Source organism: Gallus gallus, chromosome 5, assembly GCF_016699485.2.
Source record: "Gallus gallus isolate bGalGal1 chromosome 5, bGalGal1.mat.broiler.GRCg7b, whole genome shotgun sequence".
Lineage (NCBI taxonomy): Eukaryota > Metazoa > Chordata > Aves > Galliformes > Phasianidae > Gallus > Gallus gallus.
Genome location: NC_052536.1, coordinates 19,601,154 through 19,624,663, shown reverse-complemented (window position 1 = coordinate 19,624,663; position 23,510 = coordinate 19,601,154). Strand labels below are relative to the sequence as shown.

The window sequence follows — 23,510 nt, the reverse complement described above, 5'->3', positions numbered from 1 at the left end:
CAGTTTATGATTCAAAATCAAGTTTGGAATCTGTGCTAGGGAGCCAAAAGCTGATTAGGTATATCCTTAGCAGGAATTATTGCCATAGAAACTCAAGGAATCTTTTCTAACTGTTAGAAGTGCAGTGATAGGACTTATTTTAATTTTTTGTGCTTTTTTTTTATTATTATAAAATCCCTGCAGTTTCAGCAGAAGCAATATTTATAATCCCCTGAGATTTATGCCTTTATTTTAAATTTCATCCTTCATGATGTACTAACCTCTATAAACTTCCCTGGCCTTCAGAAGCATTCTAACTTCAATTCACTAGTTCATCATAATAAAACTTATTTCAAGGTACATTAGGCTTCTCCAGCCAGAACTCCTATCTAGTATGTTTGCTTCCAAAAAAAAAAAAAAAAAAAAAAAAAAAAAAAAAAAAAAAAGGCAGTGATAGGGACTGCTCTCTTCCATTCAGCACTCAGTGAGCTGAGACTGTGACGTCTCAAAATCTCTTGTTGTGTTCAAAATTATTAACTATGCTGTGCTTTGCCCTCTTCTTTAAGTGAACTGAAAGAGTAGGAACAAAGTGATTCATGTGATTCAAGGTCAAAGCTGATGTCAGAAAAATATCTCATGAAAAAATAAACAATGTAAAAACTAAGGAAAAGATAGCAGGGCAATTCCACTTGGCAGTCTCTAGCTGCTCTCTTAGTAACAGGAATAAAGTGCAGAGCTTTTAGGAGTATAATATACATATGCGCATACATAGCAAAGAAGATGATCTCCTTTCTGCTTTTCCCTACATATATTTTTGTCTAAAAATCTGTCTCAGTTCTTAAGTAAATTCTTTATGTAAACGTATAATGAATTTTTAATTTGTGGACTGAAATATAGCTCTCAAAGGCCAACTTATAATTTTTCCTATAAAAGTCCTTTTTAAAATTTTTAAAAACTTTTTAAAAACTAGTAAAATAGCAGATCTGATTCTAACCATTTTGAGCTGAATTGGATTGCTTGTGATATAAAAAAGATACCTTTTAAGTGAGATTCTAGAGGCTTGTTTTAGTAATTTAGAAGAACCGTTTCTACAAGAAATAGTAGAAAACACAATATGTTGTTCAACAAAAATTGAGGAAAATAAGGTTTTCAACAGTTTGAAGTTTTTTACCTGAAAAGGTACATGCCTATTGATTGTACTTTTGCAAGTTACCTGTGTTGAAGAAAACTGAAATTTACATAAACAATTATAATATGGTTGTTAATCCATCATCCAACCGACTCAGATATATCTGTTAAACATTCTGAAGTGTGTTAAAGTGTCTTGATATGTGCACATTAAATTCATAGACATTCATCAACTATTAGATTCGTTTTCTAACATGCACAAAAGACAAAATGTTTCATCTATGCAATTGAAAATAAAAAAGATTTAACTGTCTCAAAAATAGCAGCTAAAACTTGAAACTTGATTACTTGAAAAAAGAGAAGTCTTGTGTAGCCACCTTGAATGCCAGCTGTGTAAATTCTATACAAGTACCAAAAATCAAAGTATGAGAGTTGCTCTAAAGTAATGCCTCCTATTTTATTATGTTGCCCTACGATGTCAGAGGAGGATGTTGGTGGTATGGCAGTAGAGGTTGAACCTTCCCACCCATATTCCATTATGTTTTGTCAGTGTGTGGCAGAAGGGCAGTCTGACAAATTGGTGTCTGACATGGAAACACATATGAACCAAAGGTATGGAACTGACTTCCTCCATGAAGAAAAAATTGCACCCCCTGGCATTCACTGATGCTTGCTGAATGTTTATGGAGGCCAAACAGTACATGTGAGCACAGTGAAGTGTTACGTTTCAGCAATGGCAACAGCAATGTGAAAAGACAAACCTCATTCCACACATCCATGCAGACATTTAGAAGCATGGCATGCAGACTCTTGTTCATCGCTGGTGAAAATGCATCACTAGTGGTACTCACTATGTTGAAAAATAGTGTTTTGTAGTTGAGAATCTGCTCTATCAAATAGTGTTATTGTGTTCTTTGCATCTGTTGTAGTTTCCATGGGAATGAATAGGAGACATCACCTATGGAGCTGCCTACATAGATTTCCAAAGCAGGAGATTTCCGTTCAGAATTTACATTCAGAAGAGGGGTTTGGAGCTTAATTATCTTTAAGACATTCTATGATTTTATGATTCTATGAATTTGACCCTGGATCTACTGTTGTACCATAGCTTTGGCAAATTTTTGAGAACAGTTGATCAGGGAGAACTTCACATGCATAGAATATAATATTGGATACCATTTTGACATACTTCTCTGATCCAAAATGTGACTTTTAGGACTGCATTAGTACAAAAGGAAATGAAGACTTTCAAGATGAACGTAAAGATGGTATTAATTCTGTTCACCAAAATGGATCACTTTCTGAATGGACCAATAAATATAGTTGTGTATTAAAGGATTCTTGATAGTGTGAATGTTAAATACTTTCTTTATTCAGAAAAATTGTCTTCATCTTTCAGTTCCATGAGATCTAAACTGAATAATCCTATCTGTATATCTATGACTGTGGTAATAGGAAGATGTGGGCTTCCTCAAGAATCACGAATAAATTTCACTGCCCAGGACACCTGGGTGAAAGATAAAATGCCAACATTATGGCTTAATTAGATTATTTTAGTTAGTTAGAGTTAGATATATTAATGTCATTTATCAGATAGCTTCCATGCATTATTTTATACGCTGCAAGAATGATTTACCTTTCAGAAATTTGTCAGACTATTTTTGGACCCTTCTCTCCTATTACATGCATCTATAAGAGATAGGGGAAGTGTTCTTACTTCCTTGCTGTGCAAAAGATAAGTAACTTCAACTCATTCGTCAAAATTTCGCTTTTAATTCTTTTCCAGTTTTAGCTTATCAGCAGATAGATCCTCATGAAATAAATACATACTTGCACAAGAAACTCTAGCCTATTAAATTGCAGCAACTCAAACCCAACCTGTTGGTCAGCTTCCTTAGACCTGTGACTTGCTGAGAAAGAAATTGAAAAAATGAAACAACAAAATGATGTCGCTTCTGTGTTGGCAGTAAGTAAATAATCCATTTCCAATCCCTGTGCTATTTCTCTTCTTTGTGTTACAAAAGATAAGGAGCAGCATGCCTGTGAGCTAAGGCAGTTTCTTTTCAGTCTATTATTTTTAGTTCTTAATTTTAAGTGCTTGGCAACAGGAGAAACCATTAAAAGAAGCACTTCCCTCTTTTCTGCATGCTTGGGCAAAGGTTGCTGAAGAGTTGCATTTTAAATGACCAAAAAAAAAAAAAAAAGACAAAAAAAAATAAAAAGAAAAAAAAAAAACCAACAACCTGTCTTGCACAGGTATGCAACTTATCATTTGATAGGACACTACGACCTTATTCTGGGAGCAAGTTGTACATGTGACATTCTCAGATTGCATCAGGTGAAACACCAGTGAAAACCATGTTTTTATTTCTGAGAACAGAGCAGGTAGCTTATGACATTATTGATAACAGAGTATTAGAGGAGGAGGTAAATGTTTCACAGTCACCTTCTTAAAGAGGTTGCCACCAACCTGCCCTGTGAATTACATGTATTTTGCAGTGAGGAAAGGCAATGCACAAGTTGATCAATATCATCTTTGATTTAAAAGGCAAACATAGACATGCAAGTTCTATGGCTATTCACCTGCATTCATTTGAACTGAACAACAAGGGTTACTGGCCCCAGCTCTCTGCACAGGAAACAGTACACTTTTCAGCTCCTTAAGCTGTGAACAGCTGTTCCCAAAGACACTGGATCTTCACTGGGGTTCTACTTCAAAAGCTACCAAGGTTTCATTTTCTCCTTTTCTTCTCTAACCCTCTGCAACGCTGCCTCTTTCTGCTTCCTAAGGAGGTACAGAGAGGTTTCTCTATTTCTCTTTGCTCCCTGCATTGAGATAAACCTGAGCAGCAGCCAGTCGGGGGGATTAAAATGGGAAGAAAATAACTTCAGATCAAATATTTAGCTGCTATCTTTTCTCCTAGATTATCAGCGGGAGATGTGGATACATGTTTCTGGGTAAGTCACTGTTCAGCAAACCTTTTGCTTTTGATTGCAAAGTGACTGTGAAACTTTAATAACGTGTAACTGCCAGCAACCACACTTCAAAACATTCCAGGAATGACTGATTGCCAGGAATAAAAAATAATAATAGTAGATACTTTTAAATAATTGTTAAAAAAATAAACGGATACACTTGCCTGTTTGCTAGCTGGAATATACAAGCTGCACTAAGAAGCACTGAGAAGCTCAGACGTGCCGAGCACGCAGCGGGAGCAGCCACTGGCTTTCGCGCTTGCATACACTGTCTTCGCCCTGAGCTAACACAGGAGCCGAGAGGAGAGCTGTGGGCAGCAACCCAGGCACGGGGCTGGGTAGGGTTGAGGCAGGGGCTGCAGAGCCTTAAAGCAGCGGGAGGCGAGCACCGCGCGCCTCGGCTCTGAAAGGAGCGTGCAGCGTCTCGCGCCGGTGTTTAAAAAAGGGCGGTCCCTGCCACGTGGCGACCGTTAGAGAAGCACGCGGCGGGCGTGAGGGGGCGAGGAGCGGGGCGTTCTGAGCGTAGGGTGGTCTCACGGGCAGCACCTGGGCAAAAGGATCGGGCACGACTTGGTTTAGCTGCAACTGGGGTGGCAGAGATACTCTGAAGAGAGGTGCAGTTCTGGTGCTGGAGGCTCCTGCGTGTGGAGGAAGGTGCGCGGAGCCAAGAAGTAGCTGGCAGCGTGGGAAAGCGATTGCAAAGAGAAGGGGTGAGTCCTGCTGCAGCGCTCGGGTCAATCAGGGTTACGTCGCAGTGGGCTCCCCTACAGGGCAGGGCCCCGGAGGGAGGCAGGGGGGAGGCAGGGAGCCCCCGGGTGGGTAGCGGCCGGGCCGGGCTTCTCCCAGCAGGGTTCGGGCTGTCCCCGACCCAGCGAGGAGTCCAGTTTCTGAAGTGCGAGTGCTTGGCGGTCGTTTTCTCAAAAAGAGATGGATGTAGAACATACAGCTGCTGCTCTAGAGAGATGTCTTAACATGGTTGCAGCTGGAAGGCATCAGAATGCATCTGATGGCTCCTGACATAGCGCTGGGTAGCCTGGAGCATATACCACTTGAAAACTTTTGCAAGAGGGAGCAGGGCTTTGGAATCGGTTGGTAGAGGGATGGGGATACGAAGAAATGACCAGAGCCCCCTGCTGTGGGCAGCACAAAAACGCACCTCTGTGAAAGGACAAAGCATGTACCTTTTCTTAGGCAAATATTCAAACTGCTGTGATCTCCCTGTAAATCACCAAAGGCCTGAGCCTCTGTAACAAGAGATTGCAAAGTAGAGAAACAAACTTTCTCAAACAAGAGAAAGCAAGTAGCAGTGGAGGAAAAGACTAAGAGTCATGAAGGATTGAAGAAGGGATTGTGCACTGGCACCAGCCTGCTGCTACACTTTTGCCTCACCAATGTAGCAGAGAGGGTCTGGATTTAATGTACAGTGTAAACAAGAGTAGCTGAAATATGGAAAAGGTAAGGAGAGGTGTTTATTTTCTAGTTGTTTGTTGTCTTTTCTTCCCTTTTCAATATTGGAATCAGTAGTTAGATATTTAAGTTAATTGACCATACATTAAGTGAAATTTCCATGACTGTGAATGTCTGATTTCAAGGCAGAGTTCAGCTTTTGACTCTGTAGAGAAGCACTGGAGAATGCTGAAGTGGGAAACCTGGGCATGTGTCCCAGATCATGAACCAAAGTTTCTGAAGGTATTTGCCTGAATAGATAAGCTGTGGCACAGTGCCTGTTCCGCTGTTTTGCAGTGAATGTGACTGCATCAAGGACATAGAGAGCAACAGATGTACAAACTGGCAGTTACTTGAATGCCTACCTTAGGATGAATAACTTTCACTGAAAAATGGCTATTTCTCTCCACTGGGTCTGTACTGCTGAGATCAGATGAATCTCACTCTAAGGAGAAGTAACTATCCTTTGCATGTCTGTTATGATACACACAGACTTTGGGACTGGAGCAGACTCCTATCTGCTTCCTGTCATTGGTTAATAAAGGTTTTAGACATGACCTGAGTGATGTCTGATGGGCCAGGGAACTCATCTTTTGTGACCATCAGGAAAAAAAAAAAAAAAAAAAAATCAAGTGGCTTTAATGAAGTCCACATTTTGTTCTCCATGAAAACAAAGGCTACAAAAATTGCATAGACTACAGAGTAGTTCAGGTTTGAGATGCTAACCCAGCACAGGCTTGTTCATATGTTCAGTTCTTGCATAGTTGTGTGGCAGTCAATGGGAGTTCTGCTGGTGTCTTAAATAGGACCAAAATTTCACCTTCCAGTCAATGAAATTACTTACAGGGCAACAAGTGAATTATGTGTAAACCTAGAGAAGATTGGAACCAAATTTATTAAATGTCTTATAGTGCTCAATGGATTGATCTTTCAGTGGCTAGATTTCATGTAGGTTGCTCCTAAAGTAATAACTTCTATTTATTTCCATGGAAACTACAACAGATGCAGAGAGCACAAAACACTATTTGGTAGAGCAAATTCTCAGCTACAAAACACTGTTTTTCAACACAGCACAGCTAAAGGTGATGACATTTTTGCCAATGATGAGAAAGAGCCTGTGTACTGCACTCATAAATATCTACACCAGCAGAGGTGACCTACTGTCATTGCATCCACTGCTGAAATGCACCACCTACCACCTCACTGAGCTCACATCCACTCTTTGGTCTCCATAAGCATCCAGTGAGCATCAGTGAATATCGCTGGGTACATTTCTCCGTGCAGAAAAGAAAAAGTTCCACACCTTTGCTTCGTACACACTTCCATGTCAGACGCCATTTTGTCAGACTGCCCCTCTGCTGTCATCTGTTGTGCGACAGTGAAGAGTAATGGAATATTGGTGGGAAAGCTCAACCACTACTGCCATACCAACATCCGCTTCTGACACTGTGAGCCAACATAATAAAATAAGAAGCATTATTTTCCACAACAGCCATAGTAGTTACTGTAGGTCTTGTTTAATCACGTCAGGTTGCAGCTTCGCATATTAGCCTGAGACTAAAGATCCATCCGCTCATTTCTTTACTGAACTGTAAGTTACGTATTATACTGCAGTTGCACAAAATGTTATTCTCACAAGTGATTGAAATAGGGAAAACTGAGATTCTATGTTTCAAGCAGGTGAGACTTTGTACATACTTGAACATAATATTTGTAAATACTTCACACTTTAGAAATGTTAAGTGCCCACACTCCTTATATGTCATTGCCTACTTCAGACGCAAAATTAATTTACTCAACTTGTTTTCTTGTTTAGCTCATTTGGGGAGCGGAGTGAAATATAATTTGTAATATAAATAAAGGCTAATAAAGGTGTCCTTGGGAGGTCAGACAACCCCAAAAACGTGGATTATGACTTTGTATACTGAAGAGTGGCAGACTAACCCTGCCTTAATTCTTTGTGAAAGCAAAATGTGATATTATGTCTCTAAAATGGGTGTAGACTAAAGATAAGTTCAAGTTAATCGCCTGTACGTGAGAATAACTGCAGTCATCATGGTTATGTACTTTATCAGATAATTCTGATTTATTTGTCACCAATTTAGTATTTTTTAATGTTTTCGCATTTGGTTTCTGATTACCATCTGATCCAGGTGCACAAGCTATATCTTGTGGCAGTGCTTTCCCTATGCTAGTACTTGAGTAGCAGTAACTTCTGCTGCTCTTCTCTTCCCTTTTATTCTACTTCCAGCAGCATGGCTTCTTCCTCACAGTCAGCCTATTCTTTCATCCCTCAGCTTCAATTCTGTAGAGAAGCATTCAGTTAAATACAGAAAAAGGAAGGTACAAATGGGGAAAAAAGGGATTCTTGCAAAAAATAGTGACTTTCTGCGTCTGCCTTACTCATGTTATAGTGTCCTCCATATTAACAGAAACCTGATTGCCAGCAGTAGAGATGATTAACAGAGACCAACTGAAGCATGTTTCAAGAGAAGATTTCAGACTTATGGCAAGCTACAAGCTTGTTTGTCAATGTCAATTTACCTAATACAGTTTTAGGCCACACAGTAAAGTGGATTAAGGAACTCTGCCATCAACAAACACTGGCAAACCCACAATCCGTCAGCAATTTCTGTGTCTCAGCTGAGCTGAAAATAAAGGAATTGATGGTAAATCAGTAGGGATCAATTGTCATATGCAGTAGTGTATAATAGTAGCACTTAACAGCCAAGCTATTTATGATAGTCTTCTGCTTGGAGAGAAGAGCAGAGTCACTATACCTTCCTAGAGATACATTCTGATTTGGCAGCTAAACTGTTCCATTCCTGCATATTTTCTGATACACCCAAGAAAGAGATCTCTCTAGTACTGTACTGAAATTTCAAATGTAGTTGTAGCCATCTACAGGATCTCCAGTACATTTCTAGATACTTAGGTACTACTAATATTTGTCCCAGTATAAGGATGTACCTTTATTTAAAGCACAGATAACTTTTGAGACTATACTTTGATTATTATTTTTCTTTTTTTTGATGACATCTATCTTTCTGAATGGTGTGGCTGTCTTTTCTTCTTCTGTTCAGAAGCGTTTCAAGATAACACCCTTCAACCCAGGAAAGAGGATAGTAATGTGTTGTTTGCCTGACCATATGTCTGCCATATGATCTGTGATCTGGAGAGCAGAGCTGAAATTTCACATTGCATTCCATCCTTAACTCCCAAATGTTAAATGTTATAGTTGATTCTTCACAGTAAATAAATTTAGGCTGAGAATCTAGAGAGAAAAGTATTTAAACTGTGAAGCATTGAGCTATAACAAAAATACCTTGGGCCTAAGGACTTTACTCTTTTCCTTTAAGATGCCAGTAAGATTTCTGTGTTCCTTTTTTACTAGAATTTTGGCTATAATAATGTCTGCAGAGTAAGCCTTTTGATACTTTTCTATATGTCATTTGACCTATCATTCTGCTCATGGCAGAGATCTTGCAGGATATAGAGGGTGACACACTAACTGGAGCTATAGTTTCAGTGAGCTTACAGTTTAGGGTTTCGGTGATAGAGATGGGCCTACAAGAATTTGAATACTTCTTGTACTTTCAGATGAAGTCTAATTGGTAGGTATACTTCCATGTGCACGTGTGTGTATGTGTGTGTACATATTACATATATATGCTTAAGTAGCCATAGTGTTCTCGTATATCTCAGGTCTTTTTCAGGTTAACAAAATATTTTTGCTAATGTCATCCTGGGCAAGTCTTGAGTCATTCCTTTGTCTGTCTACTATACTTTCAAAGAGTCCATAATGTGAGCGTAGGGTACAATCTTGCAACAGCACTTTACTAGGTGTATAGCTGATAGTCTCAGTAGGAAGCATGACCACTACCTGGCATGACTTTGGGGAAAGATCTATCCTGATTCTTCTCTGAAAAATAACCAGTATGTTTCTATTGCTATTAAACGTGCTATGCTGACAGCTTGGAACTGTACTGCATCATGCACAGCATAAATACTCACAGAGAATGGTCTTTGCAATTACGAAGTTATATTTTGCTAGAGTACTGTAGAGGACAGTGCTTTATTGAGTAAATGAGTGGGCATGCATTTCTGATCTTTCAACCTGTTGTAAAAGTGATTGAATTTGTTGTTTGATTGGAATGAGTGTAGGGGAGATCAACTACAGTTATTTTCAGTGTGATTGAGATGGTTGGAAAAGTGACGTTTTTCCAAAATGCTTTGTTCATTTTATACTTGAGGAATGCCATTACAATACTACATGGCACGTAAGAATTGTTTTTCTGAAGAATGTTTTGAATAAACAAAATACTGAATATTTCACTTTGAAGTGATAAAACTTAAGCAAAACAATCATCAGTTACATGAGAAGAGATTTTCATTGTCTTACCTTTTTGACCAAAGATATTCACTCAGTTCAATAAAAATTAATTTATTTTTTTGTTTGTATGTTAGTTTGGAGCTGTAGTTCTGTTGTATAGAATGTGATCTAGCTTCATTCCCGCATGTATTTTCCTGTTGTGGTATTTGCATTCCAGTCGGTGTGCATTCAGAATGAATTTGTCAGAACTTGTTTTCATGCCACAGTGTGTTAGTGGCCTTCTGTGTCTGAACTACTTTGGAAGCAACCTGTTAGTATTGGTGATACAACTGTGCAAAAAATCTTTTCCAGCTTTTTTTTCTGCAGATACTTCTTCAATGAGTCATTTTATAAAAACTGGGTTAGTGTAATCACCTGAGTGAAGATATTAGCCCTCTTCCATTTTGGGGGTGTTTTTTTTTTTGTTTGTTTTGTTTTGTTTTTTTTTTTTTGAGTGGCAGAAAATGCCGTGAAGATGAAGTGGCCTCCGCTGGCCCTGTAAGCATATCATGAAAATGTGTCAGAAAGATGTTTCTGGATATCTTGGCTGAAATTTATATGGATATCGAGACTTTTATTGTCCTAGTTCACTGTGTTATCTGAAGCAATTTATAGTGGCTTCTCAGATAAAAATACACTGAATTTATACCTGCGTACTGACACTTTCTGTGAAAGCTTTAATATATATATATATATATATATTTATAAAATATATACATTTATATCAGATAAGAATTGTTGATGTATAACTTCCAATTTCTCATATCTGTTCTCTTGCAATACTGCTTCCTAATTTTTTTTCTCCCTTTCCTCTCACTGCTGTGAGAATTTTTGATTGGCATCTTGCATCCTATCTTGAAAAGGGATTTATATTGATGGACCATAAACCCAAAAGGGCTTTTGCATAACATCCTATGATAAGACTTTTATTCAACTGCAAATTGCATGTCTTTTCAAAGGACTTTTGCTAGATTTCTAGTTGTATTTCTTCCTTTGTCCAGCTAATCCTTAGACTCTCATAAGCACTGAAGGGGAAAACCTAGTGATTTTTTTTCTTTTCTGAATTGTATGTACCATATGTAGAGCACAGAAATAAAACATACTTTTACCATTACGTATTTTTTTTCCTGGGATGTTAAGATCTCAATTTTCCCACCTGCTTTTGAAAAAGAAGACTTTGGACATTGAACTCCATTTCCTTTATTGTCCTCTACGTGTAGAGCTCTCTATTGAGCAATTGCAGGCATCATGTAGTAAACAGCAGAGCTCAACTGTTATAACATATTGTGCCACATCTTTTTTGCTTGGAGTTGCTTTGTAGCAACTCATTTGACAAACAGGATATCTCTAAAGTTTTCTTCCTCTGATCTTTGATTTAATTTTGTCTAGAGCTAGTTCTCCAGACTGCTTAGTCATACTACACTTAGAGTCAGTGCTGATATAGATCCTGATTCATAGTCACTGACCTTGTGACTCATAAGGCTCTCTCTGCTTGAGAAAATTGCCACATGCCAAAATCTGAAAGTTAAATCATATCCCATTTTTAAACATTTTCTCCACTGACAAAATGTTTATCCTAACTTTTAACTATTCATGCATGCTGTTGAACTTAAATTTATTTCTAATAGTTAATTCTTAAAGTTCTTGGCTTTTGGAAAATTACTCTTACACCATTTACTCCAAAAGTAATGCCTCTTAATCATTTCTATGGATACTGCAACAGATACAGAGGGCACAATAACAGTGTTTGATGGAGCAAATTCTCAGCTACAGAACGCTATTTGTTTTTTGCATAGTAGCTACCATTAGCTGTGCATTTTTGCCAGTGATGAAGAAGAGTATCCATGTTGCATACATCAAAATCTGCACAAGACAGGATGATCCACTGTCACTGTAACCAGTGCTGAAATGCACCACCCGCCACCTCACTGGGCTCACATCCACTGTTTGTTCTCCATACATTCAACAGGCATCAATGAATGTCAATGGGTACTTTTTTTTTTTTCCTGCATGAAAGAATTCCATGCCACAACTTTATTTCATGTGCGCTTCTGCGTAAGAAGTTTTTTTGTCAGACTGTCCCTGTGCTGCCATCCAAGTGGAATGGAATATTGGCGGGAAGGTTCAACCTCTACTGCCAGACTTCCAACATCCTCCTCTGGTGTCACAGCCCACCATAATAAGAAAGGGGGCATTACTTTCAGAACAGCCCTAGAAAATGTGTGTGTGTGTGTGTGTGTGTATACACATATATACACACACAAACATACATATGTATGATATGTGATGTGTGTGTGTGTATCCCTTAGTAGTAAAACTCAGGAGAGGCCATTTGCTTGTTCTCATCAGTTTCCCTTTACTTTTGCTTTCACACTAGAAAAAATGACCGCATGTTTTCTTAGTGACATCCTCAATTTAGATTTGAATTTTCTTTATAAATGGAAAAAAAAAATGCCCGCATTAAGGTACCAATACCTTATGTCCTTCATTACTCACAATTATGACATCCTGTTGCCACCCATGTGAACTGTAGCTATGAACTTCACTCTTATTTAATACCTCTATATATACATTATTCATGGGATTTTTCAGTAATTATATGGGCTGAATTTTTTGGTTTAAGGAAACAGACATAACATCCTTGTAGGTAAGATGGAGATAGGGAGATGATTATGCATTTCTTAATAAATTCAAAACAGAGTGGTATGGATAAATCCCATGCTATCCGGGGGGGGGGGGGGGGAAGAATGACTTGTAGAGGATAGTCACTGTTTAATGTGCTATTTAAAGAGATGCTGACTTCTCACTGAATTCCAGTCTCTCATTCAGAGATGGAGTAAGAAGTACCCGAGACCCTAGAAAAAATTAATTTCAGGCTGATAGATGTGAGGACTAATTATATGAATAAAACCAAGTTTTTGACAACACAATAATTTTTAACTTTTCATAAGTGTGCGTGTAGGATTTTTTGTAGCCCTTGAATAACTGAGTTACATGTACTAAGACTCAACTTTCTTATAAAATCTTTGAATGACTAAAGTGCACAAAGAGTAGTTCAATACTGTTAGTGGCATGACTTCTGTCCGTAGAAATTGCTAGCGTGTTTCAGTCACTGGACATCATCCAGAATAATTGCAGTTTAGGAGGAGAATATAGGAAAATGTGTAAAAGACATAATATTTGTTCAGAAAATTTTTGGTTTTTGTCCTCAGCTTAGAGAAATTAATCATGCTTTTAGTGAGCTCCTATAGAAAACTAGTCCAAACCAGTATTTGATGTATAACTGATGGGTTTTTTGTTGGTTTTTTTTGTTTTGTTTTGTTTGTTTGTTTGTTTTTGTTTTAACATTTCAATTGGGCCTCCTTTTCTCAGGAAAAAGATTTTCTTTTTCAAATTAAATTCCTATTTTAATTACCACTCAAATAATACAATAATCAATAATACAATACAGTTCAGAGTTTACTTTAAAGGAGTACATAATTTGATCAATAAAGCCATTGTGCCTGTGCATGTTCTTCTACTTTATGCACTTTTCTAGTACACTTGTGTACTATTTTTCTGACAGTAATTGTGGCCTTTTAGATATATTTTAATGATGCAGATCTCTGCGTAGGGTCTTTGTGTGCATTTAAATGGGAGAGCAAAAGAAAGCTTAATGGATAATAAATAAATAGAGAACTGCAAAGTTACAATTCATTAGCTGTCATTTCTCTATGGAAGGGATCTGTAAAAGCTGATGTGAGAAATAAGGGCTTTAGGAAGAGGAGGAAAGTTCTGGCATTGATTTCAGTAAGAATAGGGTAGGATCTGAAGGTTTTATTTGTTCAAATATTCTCTTAAATTACTCATTAACAAAGAAGAGAGTTAAAAGGAGAGTACAAAGGTGTTTAATATGGTAACAGCAACAAAAGCAACAGTAAACCCCATTCGTTCAATTTTTTTGTACATTTCTTTTAAAAATATTTTGAATGCAGAAGTGGAGAATGTGTGTGAATGATGCTCTCAGAAATATGGTTTGATTTCTTGGGTGGTCCTGTGTGCAGCCAGAAGCTGGACTTAATGGTGCTTGTGGGTCTCTTCCAACTCAGAATATTCTGTATTTCCATAGCTCTATGGATGTTCAGCAGCCTTAAGGAAATAACCTGAGTAATTATACGTGATGGTATGCCACCAAGCTGTTAGAACAATTTTTGTGGCTCTAGGATGTGCTGACTAGCACTGTATGAAACAGTCCCCTGGCTAGGGGAAGAGGACTGAAGTCAGCAGAGAGCATGTAGCCACCTAACCATGGAGGCTAATCTTGCTAGCAAAAGCATGGTCTGTTCTTTGACAGTTGACCTTTTAACAGTTCTGGGTTTAATTAACTCATATGGATATCGCCTCTGAGAATTAAATTTAATATACAGAATTTTACATAGGGAATTTCCCTGATCCACAGATCACTTAGAGCTAATTGAAGGGTTTTAGTCTGTTTTTAAAGAATAATACTGCTGCTGATATTTCTCTGGTTTCTCTGGTGCTTTTAAGAACTGGAGAACCATCAAGGCAAAATACTGAGCTTGAGCCTACTGAATCATTATAATATTCCTTTTCCTTTCACTCATACTTAGCATAAATCCTAAAATCCCCACTTAGCTCAAATTTGTGTTGCCTACTTCCACTAAAGAACAGTGTGCACTAATAATGTGCAGTAAGGGCTGGCTAGGGTGCAGAAGGCTAAGTGCCAGTTTATTTGACTAAGGAACTAAACCTCAAATCAATTAAAACTCTCTTGCTTACTGCATATAGGAAACAAATAGATTCTGTTCCCTGCTATCCTTCTGCATCTTTTACTGCTGCTCTTCGTGATTATTCTTTGTTTTGGAAAGCATAGTCAGCTCATAGACTTTTGCTGAAGTCCCTTCACTTTTCATTCAGCAGTATGCAGTTCCTCAGCTCTTCATAGCTTCCCTGGCTTTCCCATAAAGCCATACAGAGAAGGACAGTTGTGTGTAGCATGGGTTTTGTGTGTATCATTGTGCTTGTGTGCACACAGTTGTCTGAGAGCATGGAAATACACTAGAAAAGCTCAACAAAAATTTTATTTTATTTATTTATTTATTGGGGGGGGGGGGGGGGGGGGGGGCAGGGGGGGAAGGAATGTGGTAATAGCCGGTCTGGAATGTAGCAAGAAGGATGATTAACCTTTTTAATAAAAAGAACAATCATTTTATCTACAGTAGAAAACAAAATCCTAGAGCATAGGTGGTATTCTCTGCAGAATCATTAGTAGGCAGGAAGCTGGCAGAAATGGATGAAAATAGAAAAAATGCTAAAAGGTTGGCTTCCTATTTCTAGCTCTGGGATTAAACTTCATCTTGCAACACATATCCACCTTAGAATAAGACAGTTCGCACTGGATACCAAACCACCTCTGAACCTTGTGGGATGGATAAATGAAGTCACATTAAGGACATTAATACAGAGTACTATACCAGCTAGCATAGGTATTCCTAAAATTTTGATTGTTATAACATGACATTCAGTGTAGGATAAAGAGGATTTATTCAGCATCTTATGATAGTTTACAATTTGGACCAAATTAAACATATGCAACTGATGCAGGAGTCAATCTACTTATATCATGTAAACTAAGTTTAGCCCTTGAACTCAGAAGCGCTCCAAGATTTCTAGAAACTCCTTTGGCTGCCAAGTAGGCAAGGAACTCCCTGTTCACTGGTTTCCTGTAGACCAAGGGAACTCCTGACAAACCATATATATATATTTTTTTTTCTCTGCACAGTGAAGCTTATGAGAGAGTTCTTGGGGGTATTCCTACAGTTGTCTGTATATACTTAGTATATACTTTGTGAATACTTTTAATTAATATTTTGTACTACTCTCCTCTTCTTAGGAATTCTAAAAAATTCAAGCAGAGGATCTCCCAGTTTATATGTACTTAGGTATGCTTTTGTTTTTACAACAGGAAATAAAGAATGTAAGTAATCAAAATCAAATTTTACCTATATGGAAATCTGTACATAATACTTGTCTGTCTGTGGAGGTGATCTGCTTAGAGGCTGTTCTGTGGATAATTCATACTCTTGCTTAAAATTTCCATTTCCCCATTAGTGAGAGCTACTCCATTCTGAAACAAACAAACCAACCACTTTTTTCAGTTTGAATGTTATTTGTTTTTATAGTATTTCTGCCTTAAAATGTCAGTGTTTTCACCCGTTCTCAATAAAAAAAGAATTTTAGTGACCATGCAAGAATAGCTATTGGAGTTGAATCCAAACTGGAGAGTCTCTAACACTGCAATATAAAATGTTTTGTTGGTCTTCAGGTTTTTTGTCCCAAATGATTTGGTAAGTCATCAAGAACTGTAAATAGATTCACCTGTATTTGAGTGCCTTGAGTAAAATTAAGCAGTTGGAGCATAAATGTGTGCAACTTTAAAATATATCATATTATACAGAGAAATTTGTAATATAAGCTCAACTTCCTTTCAAAAAGTTATTCTGAGGGGAGAAAAAAATTACCCCTGGGGAAAAAATGGAGGCATATAGAAATAGGCTGTGTGAATTAAACACGTCAGAGGGGAAAAATCATTCTATTTAATTGTCTATAAAGTAGTCACTACAGTTATTCTGAATTTCTAAGTACCACAAACTATATAGAACATCAAAGTCAGTGGCAATGAAACAGTTTTAAATTTCAGTTACATATTTTATAGCAAAATATACGTCACTAGTGGATGTTTTCTAGTCAAAGTTCATCTCCTGGATGAGATTTAAAGGAAAAAAAGTTTTATCATACAAAGTTTAAACATGTAAATATTTTAACTTACTTTAAAATATAATCCTTTCTCGATTTATTTATAATCTGAACAATTTTGCATTATTTATATTATTCAGCTTGCACTCCCAAGTACATCCAAATAAATTGTGTCTTTCCCTTTTTTGATTTTTATAGATAAATGTTAGAAGCATCCCGATTTTTTTTTCTTACTCTGTTGCAAAGAATTAGATTGTGTGAAGAGCTAGCAAAAATGGCATCCTATACCATGAAAACAAAACCATTAAATTAAATAGAATGAAAATAGAAATCAATCATTAGGTAGTACTTTTCAAATGTGTGAGTTCTTAATCAGTGGCATTACAAATATAATTAAAAATCATCAGCATTGATTAAGTTTCAAAGCTCTGAATAATTAAATACAAAGTACAAATAAATGAGGAAGTCAGTAGTCCTCCTCCATGCTGTCACTCGCTATTTTCAGCTGGCTGAGAGTACAGGAAGGTTATGTCCATTTTTTACTAGCTATTATTTTTGCTTGGATTTTTGTTTTTAGCACAAATTATTCCTTAAAACTTTTGTATAATCCCACGTAATTAAAAGTTACAAATTAGACAATACAGTAGTATGAGGGATAAAGAAGTGCAGTGTTTTAGACATGTTTTGTAAGCTGCTATACTTTGAATTTTTAAGATTTCTTTTTATTTGGATAAAAATGTTTTCTTTTTTTAATTATATTTATTGATTTCTTTAATGTTTTCTGATCTCAAGCAAAGAGATCATGGTTAGAAGCTGCAGGTCTGTTTAGAAAAGGGATTACTTGAATACACTTTGATTTTCTCTGTGCACGACTAGTTGAATTTATAGAAATAATCTAGCCTGAGCAGAGAGAGAGAAAGGATGACCTAATGGATCTCTTCCATTTCTTAGTTCTACGATTCTATTATTTCATAATAAAATGCATTAGAAATAAGTTTACATAACAGACTGGAACATCTCCAAGCTATCAATTTCAGTCTCCCAGAAACTTAATAAATATGCAATTTAAATGCTGCCTAAAGACATATTTACTGATCTGTTGGCATTTATTCTTCCATTGGAGATTACAGAATGCATATTTATGAAAGAACTCTCCCTAAATAATGTCAAAATCTGTCTTCATTGACTGAAGCAGTAGGGCTCATAGAAAAGTCTGAGGCTTTGTCCTTAACAGCAAATTGCTCTTGTACCTTATTTTAAAGTCAGATCTGTAAGAGCAACTTTTTAAAGTAGCACTGACTTCAATTTGTCAATGAATTTCAACAGGAATTTCTGTGGTCGTAGTCCTCTACGTTGCACTGGAAAATGTATGTTTTAGTTACTTTACTAGTGTCAGGTGCAAATAGCTTACTGAACCATTATCAGCCACAAATGGTACGTATTATCTTTTGAAAAACAAGCTGGTCAAATCTACAGCTAAATCTTGTACTTGATGAACCTGAAAACTAGCTGTACTCCGGTTTCATCTGGTAGAGAAGGGACTAACCTACCACAAGAAGAAATAAAAGGAACAGTCATGTTTCTACAAAGCCTGTCAAGGACAGGACTACACCCTGATGGGTATATGTCTGCTTGTTATCTTTGTTGTAAGAGCTCTACTCAAGACATTTCTTCTGTGTGATATTCTGGAAAATATTGCCAGTGTTCCCTTGTTTACTTACAGTTATTTTTGAGCTGTTCAATTGTCCTTTGTCTAATACCAACTGTGCTGGGATTTTAAATGACAGGAGTTGTAACCAGCTCTTTGCTCAGGTATGCTGAAAACTGGGATACCTTGAAACCCAAAAAATATAAAGTAAAACATGATAGGGCTAGTGTGTATGTCTATCTTAGCATAAGATACCTTATCATATGAAGTTGAATTGAATCAATAAGATTTAGTGATTCATGCTCAACAATGATTGCCTCTGCTGACTTTGAATTGATTTTTGGAAGGACAGCTTGTACATTCCTACACTGAATTCTCCAGCACTACTTAACAGATGGATGTCTTGGCTTACTGTATTGTCTCCTTATGTTCACATGAAGCTGTCTAGTTTTCTTTGAACCTACAGCACTGATCATAATGTACAAAAGACACCAGAGTGATGTAATTGACTGGATTTAAAGTCACCCTCTATGGGTTTCTTTTGGGCAAATTCTAAACATATACGTAACATGTATAAAATACTAAATAGCTATTCGTATATACAACTCATCCGCTATAGCTAGCAAGCTGTTAGGCATTAAGTATTCACCAGGCTTGTAGGACATCTGAAGAATCTGTATTAACCAGGCAAGCATTGATCAGGCAGGGAAAAATGAGTTTTGATGTTACTAAGCAGCTCTGCTTGGTCCCTATTTTATTCCTCACCAGCTTTGTTAGCTTTCCCTGATAGTCTTTTTTGTTCCTCCCAGTTGTTTTATCTGCTTCAGATTCCCTACATATCAAGCTTATCTCTGTTTTCAGGCTTTATTTTTTTATCTTTCTTACCTTGTGTGGAACTAGCATGTACTATCTTTATTTTTCTTAAATTTTGCATTTTTTTTATTGGAAGTTTGAATAAAAATTTACAGCAGCATTATATTCAAACTAGAGTTTGAATCCATATAGATGAGCCACTGAGATGATGATTACAAGATTCTACTTCATGCAGTGGTATATCTGTGAAATTGAACACCTCTCTTATGAGGACAGGTTGAGAAAGCTGGGGCTCTTCAGCCTGGAGAAAAAAAGGCTGTGAGGTGACTTGTTAGCAGAAGTTCAGTATCTAAAGGGGGCATACAGGAAAGAAGGGGACAGACTCTTTAGCAGGGTCTGTGGTGATAGAATGAGAGGAAATGGTTTGAAGCTCAGGGAGGGTAGATTTAGGTTAGATATAAGGAAAAAATCTTTTACAGAGGGTGGTGAGGCACTGGAACAAGTTGCCCAGAGATAAGGTTGATGTCCTAACCCTGGAAACTTCCAAGGCAAGGCTGGATAAGGCCCTGGGCAACCTGATGTAGCTGTGGTGTCCCTTGTTCATTGAGGGGGAGCTGGACTAGAAGCCCTTGAGAGGTCCCTTCTAACTCTAACTAATGTTTCAATAATTCTATATACCTTCACCAAGTCTGAAGAAGTCCTAGGATGATAGTAGTTACCTGAGCTGGTTAACAGGAGATCAGCACAATTCTAACAGGGTTCTGTAGTGCCTATCATTCTTCACACTCCAGGAGGACTATAGTTGTACTGCCATAAACTGTACCTGAGGTAGTAAACTTCATTTGATCCAGTCTGGCTGTAGAGATACAAATATTGTAAGTAGAGTTAAAAAATGTAAGTTAAAAATGCCAGAAGATGCTTTTTCTGAATCACTTAGTTGAAAAATATGAGAAGGGCAAAATAATGAAGTAGATTCAGAGTTCATGTTAGAATGCTTTTACAATAATAACATCTGTCAGATGAGGTTAGGACAGAATATTATTGTGCTTGCAAAGGAGGGAATGGGGTCCACAGACTACTTTCTACTGATGGAGCAGTGTAAGTTCTGTATGTGTTTCTTGTTTTTCTCCTTTGTGGACAGAAAGGGCAGTGTGTCCTGTTGCGACTAAAACATTATGCTTAAAAGCAACATGAAAGTTAACTTTTGGCCGGTAAAAACAGGGTGTTTCAAATTCCAGTGAGAAAAGTTTATTTAAATGAGGATTTTGCCTAGTCTTACCATGTAGGTTATTTCTGTTTTCCTGGTTCTACAAGAGCAAAACTGTAATTCTGATGGCCAAGTAACACATAGCAGAAATAAACTGGAGCCACTGCACTTTTAAAGTTGCCTAAATACTTTAAGTATTGTGAGATTTTACAAATGATGAATGTGTTCATGGGTAAATATAAGAAGGACAAATAATATTTCCTACTAATAAGATTAGTAGCCATTAAAATATGCAGTAGTATCTAATTATTTCTAATACGCTGTAAAATCTGCTACACAGAATAATGTAATATCTTACTTGCTTAAGACATTCAAAACTAAGATCTTGAATGGAACTGATTAAAAAATACAGGACTTTTCTCACATGTTTAGTGAAAATGTTTTCTGATACTTCACATGAAATAAATGAGTGTAAATAAGCAGACCTTTCAATAGCGACAATAGTGTTACACTTCAACCAGTTAGACTACCCCACCAAAAACTGAATGCACTGCGCACCTTTTTGTCAGACTATATTACTTGCTCTTTTCAGATAAATTCAGATCTATCTATTCAGGACAAACAGGTATAGGTAGTCACTTCTTACGTAATGTTAGAACTTAATAAAGAGAATTCTTTTCATTGAAAAGATCAACTCTGTAACTTTGGTTTTATGTTCTTTAGAAAATACGGTGGCAGCTAAAAGAAAGTGTTGGAAATTGAAAAGGAATGAAGGCTAATCCTCAGTTTAGCAGCATGAATTACAAAGGTCACTTTCAAGGTCTGTTATTTTTTATTCCAAAGATATGAGCAGCAACATCCCTTCCCAGATGTGACCCTTGTTATCATTAAATAAAAAAGTGTGGAGCTTCAGTAATGTCATCAAAGTGATGTTCTCATACAAATTTGAAGAAAAACATATCTTTATACAAATCCCTCTGAAGAAGAAATTGAGATTTTATGAGCCGCTATTGGCTACTTTTCCTATGAGACCTCACCAACCCAGAAAAATATACTACCGAAGAATGTTTTTAAATGATGTATTTCCACATAAATATAAGGTTTTCTGTTTTATTTTCTACTTTCTTCCTTGTTATGTTTCATAAAATACTCTCAGACAACCAACGGGTTTGTTGCTGTTGTCCAAGGCCAACTGCTGATTTCAGAGTAAGAGCTGGAAGGCACAAGGCTCTGCTTCCAGCAGGTGCCCTCCTCTGTGTCAATGAACTGCAGCATCCAAAGTTATCATAGCACCTGTGCTTAGAATAGCTTCAGGATAGTTTTGATTGCTCAGTCGCACTGTGGTGTTCGAAGTAGTCCGAACATCCTAACAACTAATCTTACATTTCCATTTCACATTACCTGAGTATGCTGTTAATTTAATGCTGTTTCCTGAGATTTTATTTTAATCTTACATTTTTGTCAGCAAATAAATGCCATTGAAAACCACTTCTGTGAGAAGTCTTAGTTTAGTGAAAGGTAGGAAAGAAGCACAGTAAGAGTTTCCCAAATGGAATAAAAATAGAAGATATCTCTTTAAAGAGAGTTTTATTCTGGATTCCAATAAAACTGACAAATTCATCTTTTTTCCCTTCTTTCTTTTTTTCTTTCTTAAACTTTAATAAAGGGTTATAGCTGGGTGGTTTCAAATAAAATCAGAGGATCTAATTATTTTTGTTAAGAATCCTGAATTGCTTCTAAGCTGTACTTTATTACATTCAATTTTAAATCACATTTAATTATTATCCCCTAAATAAAACGAAGGAATGAAAAATTATGAAGTCTGCATAGAATATCTATTTGAATTCACTCTCTAAACCTTTAGCTGCTAATTTGATTATGAATTGAAACATTTGTAGAGTCTTCTAATTCCACTGCAATCTTTATTTCAAATAACCTGACTGATGGATCTGCTTGTCTGATAACATTTGGCAGACTAAATAAGATTCGTATTTCCTCTGAGGCTTTTCTATTTTTATTTTTATTTTTTTACTTTTTAACAAAGAGAGGAGTACTTTCTCACCTCAAGTCTACAGTTAACAAGACAAACAGATGAGAATGCAGAAATCACAGCCTTGGCTCCTTTTCCTCTGGCTGAATTTCTGAAGCACTTCAGTTCAGTGCAGGGACTGGGTAGTACTATTACAGGAAGAAAATGAACCATATTATTAGCTGAATCATTTGTATGTGCTTCTGAGTACCTGAAATTGGATTACTTATTCTGCTTCTCTGTAAATGTTGTGGGACTTTCCAGCTTAGGTTGACTGAATTTGAAGAAGTGATTATTAATTTGTTTATTTCTGATTTTTTTTTTTTTCTTTCTTTCCCTGATCATTCTATTTTTCTGCTAATTCTGACTTCCAAGTGGGTAAAATGCTGGCATGGAAATATTCAAGAGTAGCATACTAAGATAGATTATGTTTTTATTGTGGCTGTTCAAAGCCTAGGAGTTCTAAAAATAAAAATTAAACTTAATTAGAGACAGGTATCAGATGTGTCTAATTGGAAGATGTTACTCAGATCTCCAGTGTAGTTTTATTGGTATGCTGAGAACCTGTTATTACTGAGATCCTCTGGAAAGTTGGTTTATTTTGAATTCCACTTGAAGTACCGAGATCTGCTCAATAAACTCGCTGCCTGAGATGATTTACAAAGAACAAATAAGAGAATTGCATGACAGGGAAACATTTTTTTTTTTAATTTTTTATTTTGGTAGGGCAGCAAACTACATATTGTAGAATGGGATCCCTTTTCCTGTGTACTTACTTTGTTAGGCAAAGCATGGATTTTAGCCTATGAACACATGGAAAAGTTGCTGGATTTTCTGTGGCCGTGTGTAGCTGACAGGCATTGCCACCTCCTTTGGAACGTGTTACTCTATGCAGGCTCTTCTGAATCATGTGATAATAAAACTATGTTGCTGTTCAAATATGTCCCAGCAACAGAATTAGTAACAAATTAGAATTAGTAAAAAAAAAAAAAAAAAAAAAACATACAGAAAAGAGGGGATCTTTTCTGTATATTGACTTGACGTATATCAATCTGATGAAAAGTTGAGTAGGTAGTAATACTGTGAGTAAGATTTCTGGTTGGGAGCTCTAGTTTGTACCCTCTCTATGACAGATGTGTCTCCTTCTCTCTGTGGT

At 36.9% G+C, this 23,510-nt stretch overlaps 1 protein-coding gene across 1 annotated transcript in view; it reads left to right on the top strand.

The window, feature by feature from the left end:
- The first annotated feature begins 4,548 nt into the window (after positions 1 to 4,548).
- RAG2 (recombination activating gene 2) overlaps positions 4,549 to 23,510 on the top strand; it is a 565,728-nt gene continuing 546,766 nt past the window's right edge. Inside the window, exon 1 of the mRNA XM_040700890.2 lies at positions 4,549 to 4,793. The gene's annotated coding sequence lies outside the window, so the exon portion shown is untranslated. The remainder of the gene's footprint in view (positions 4,794 to 23,510) is intronic.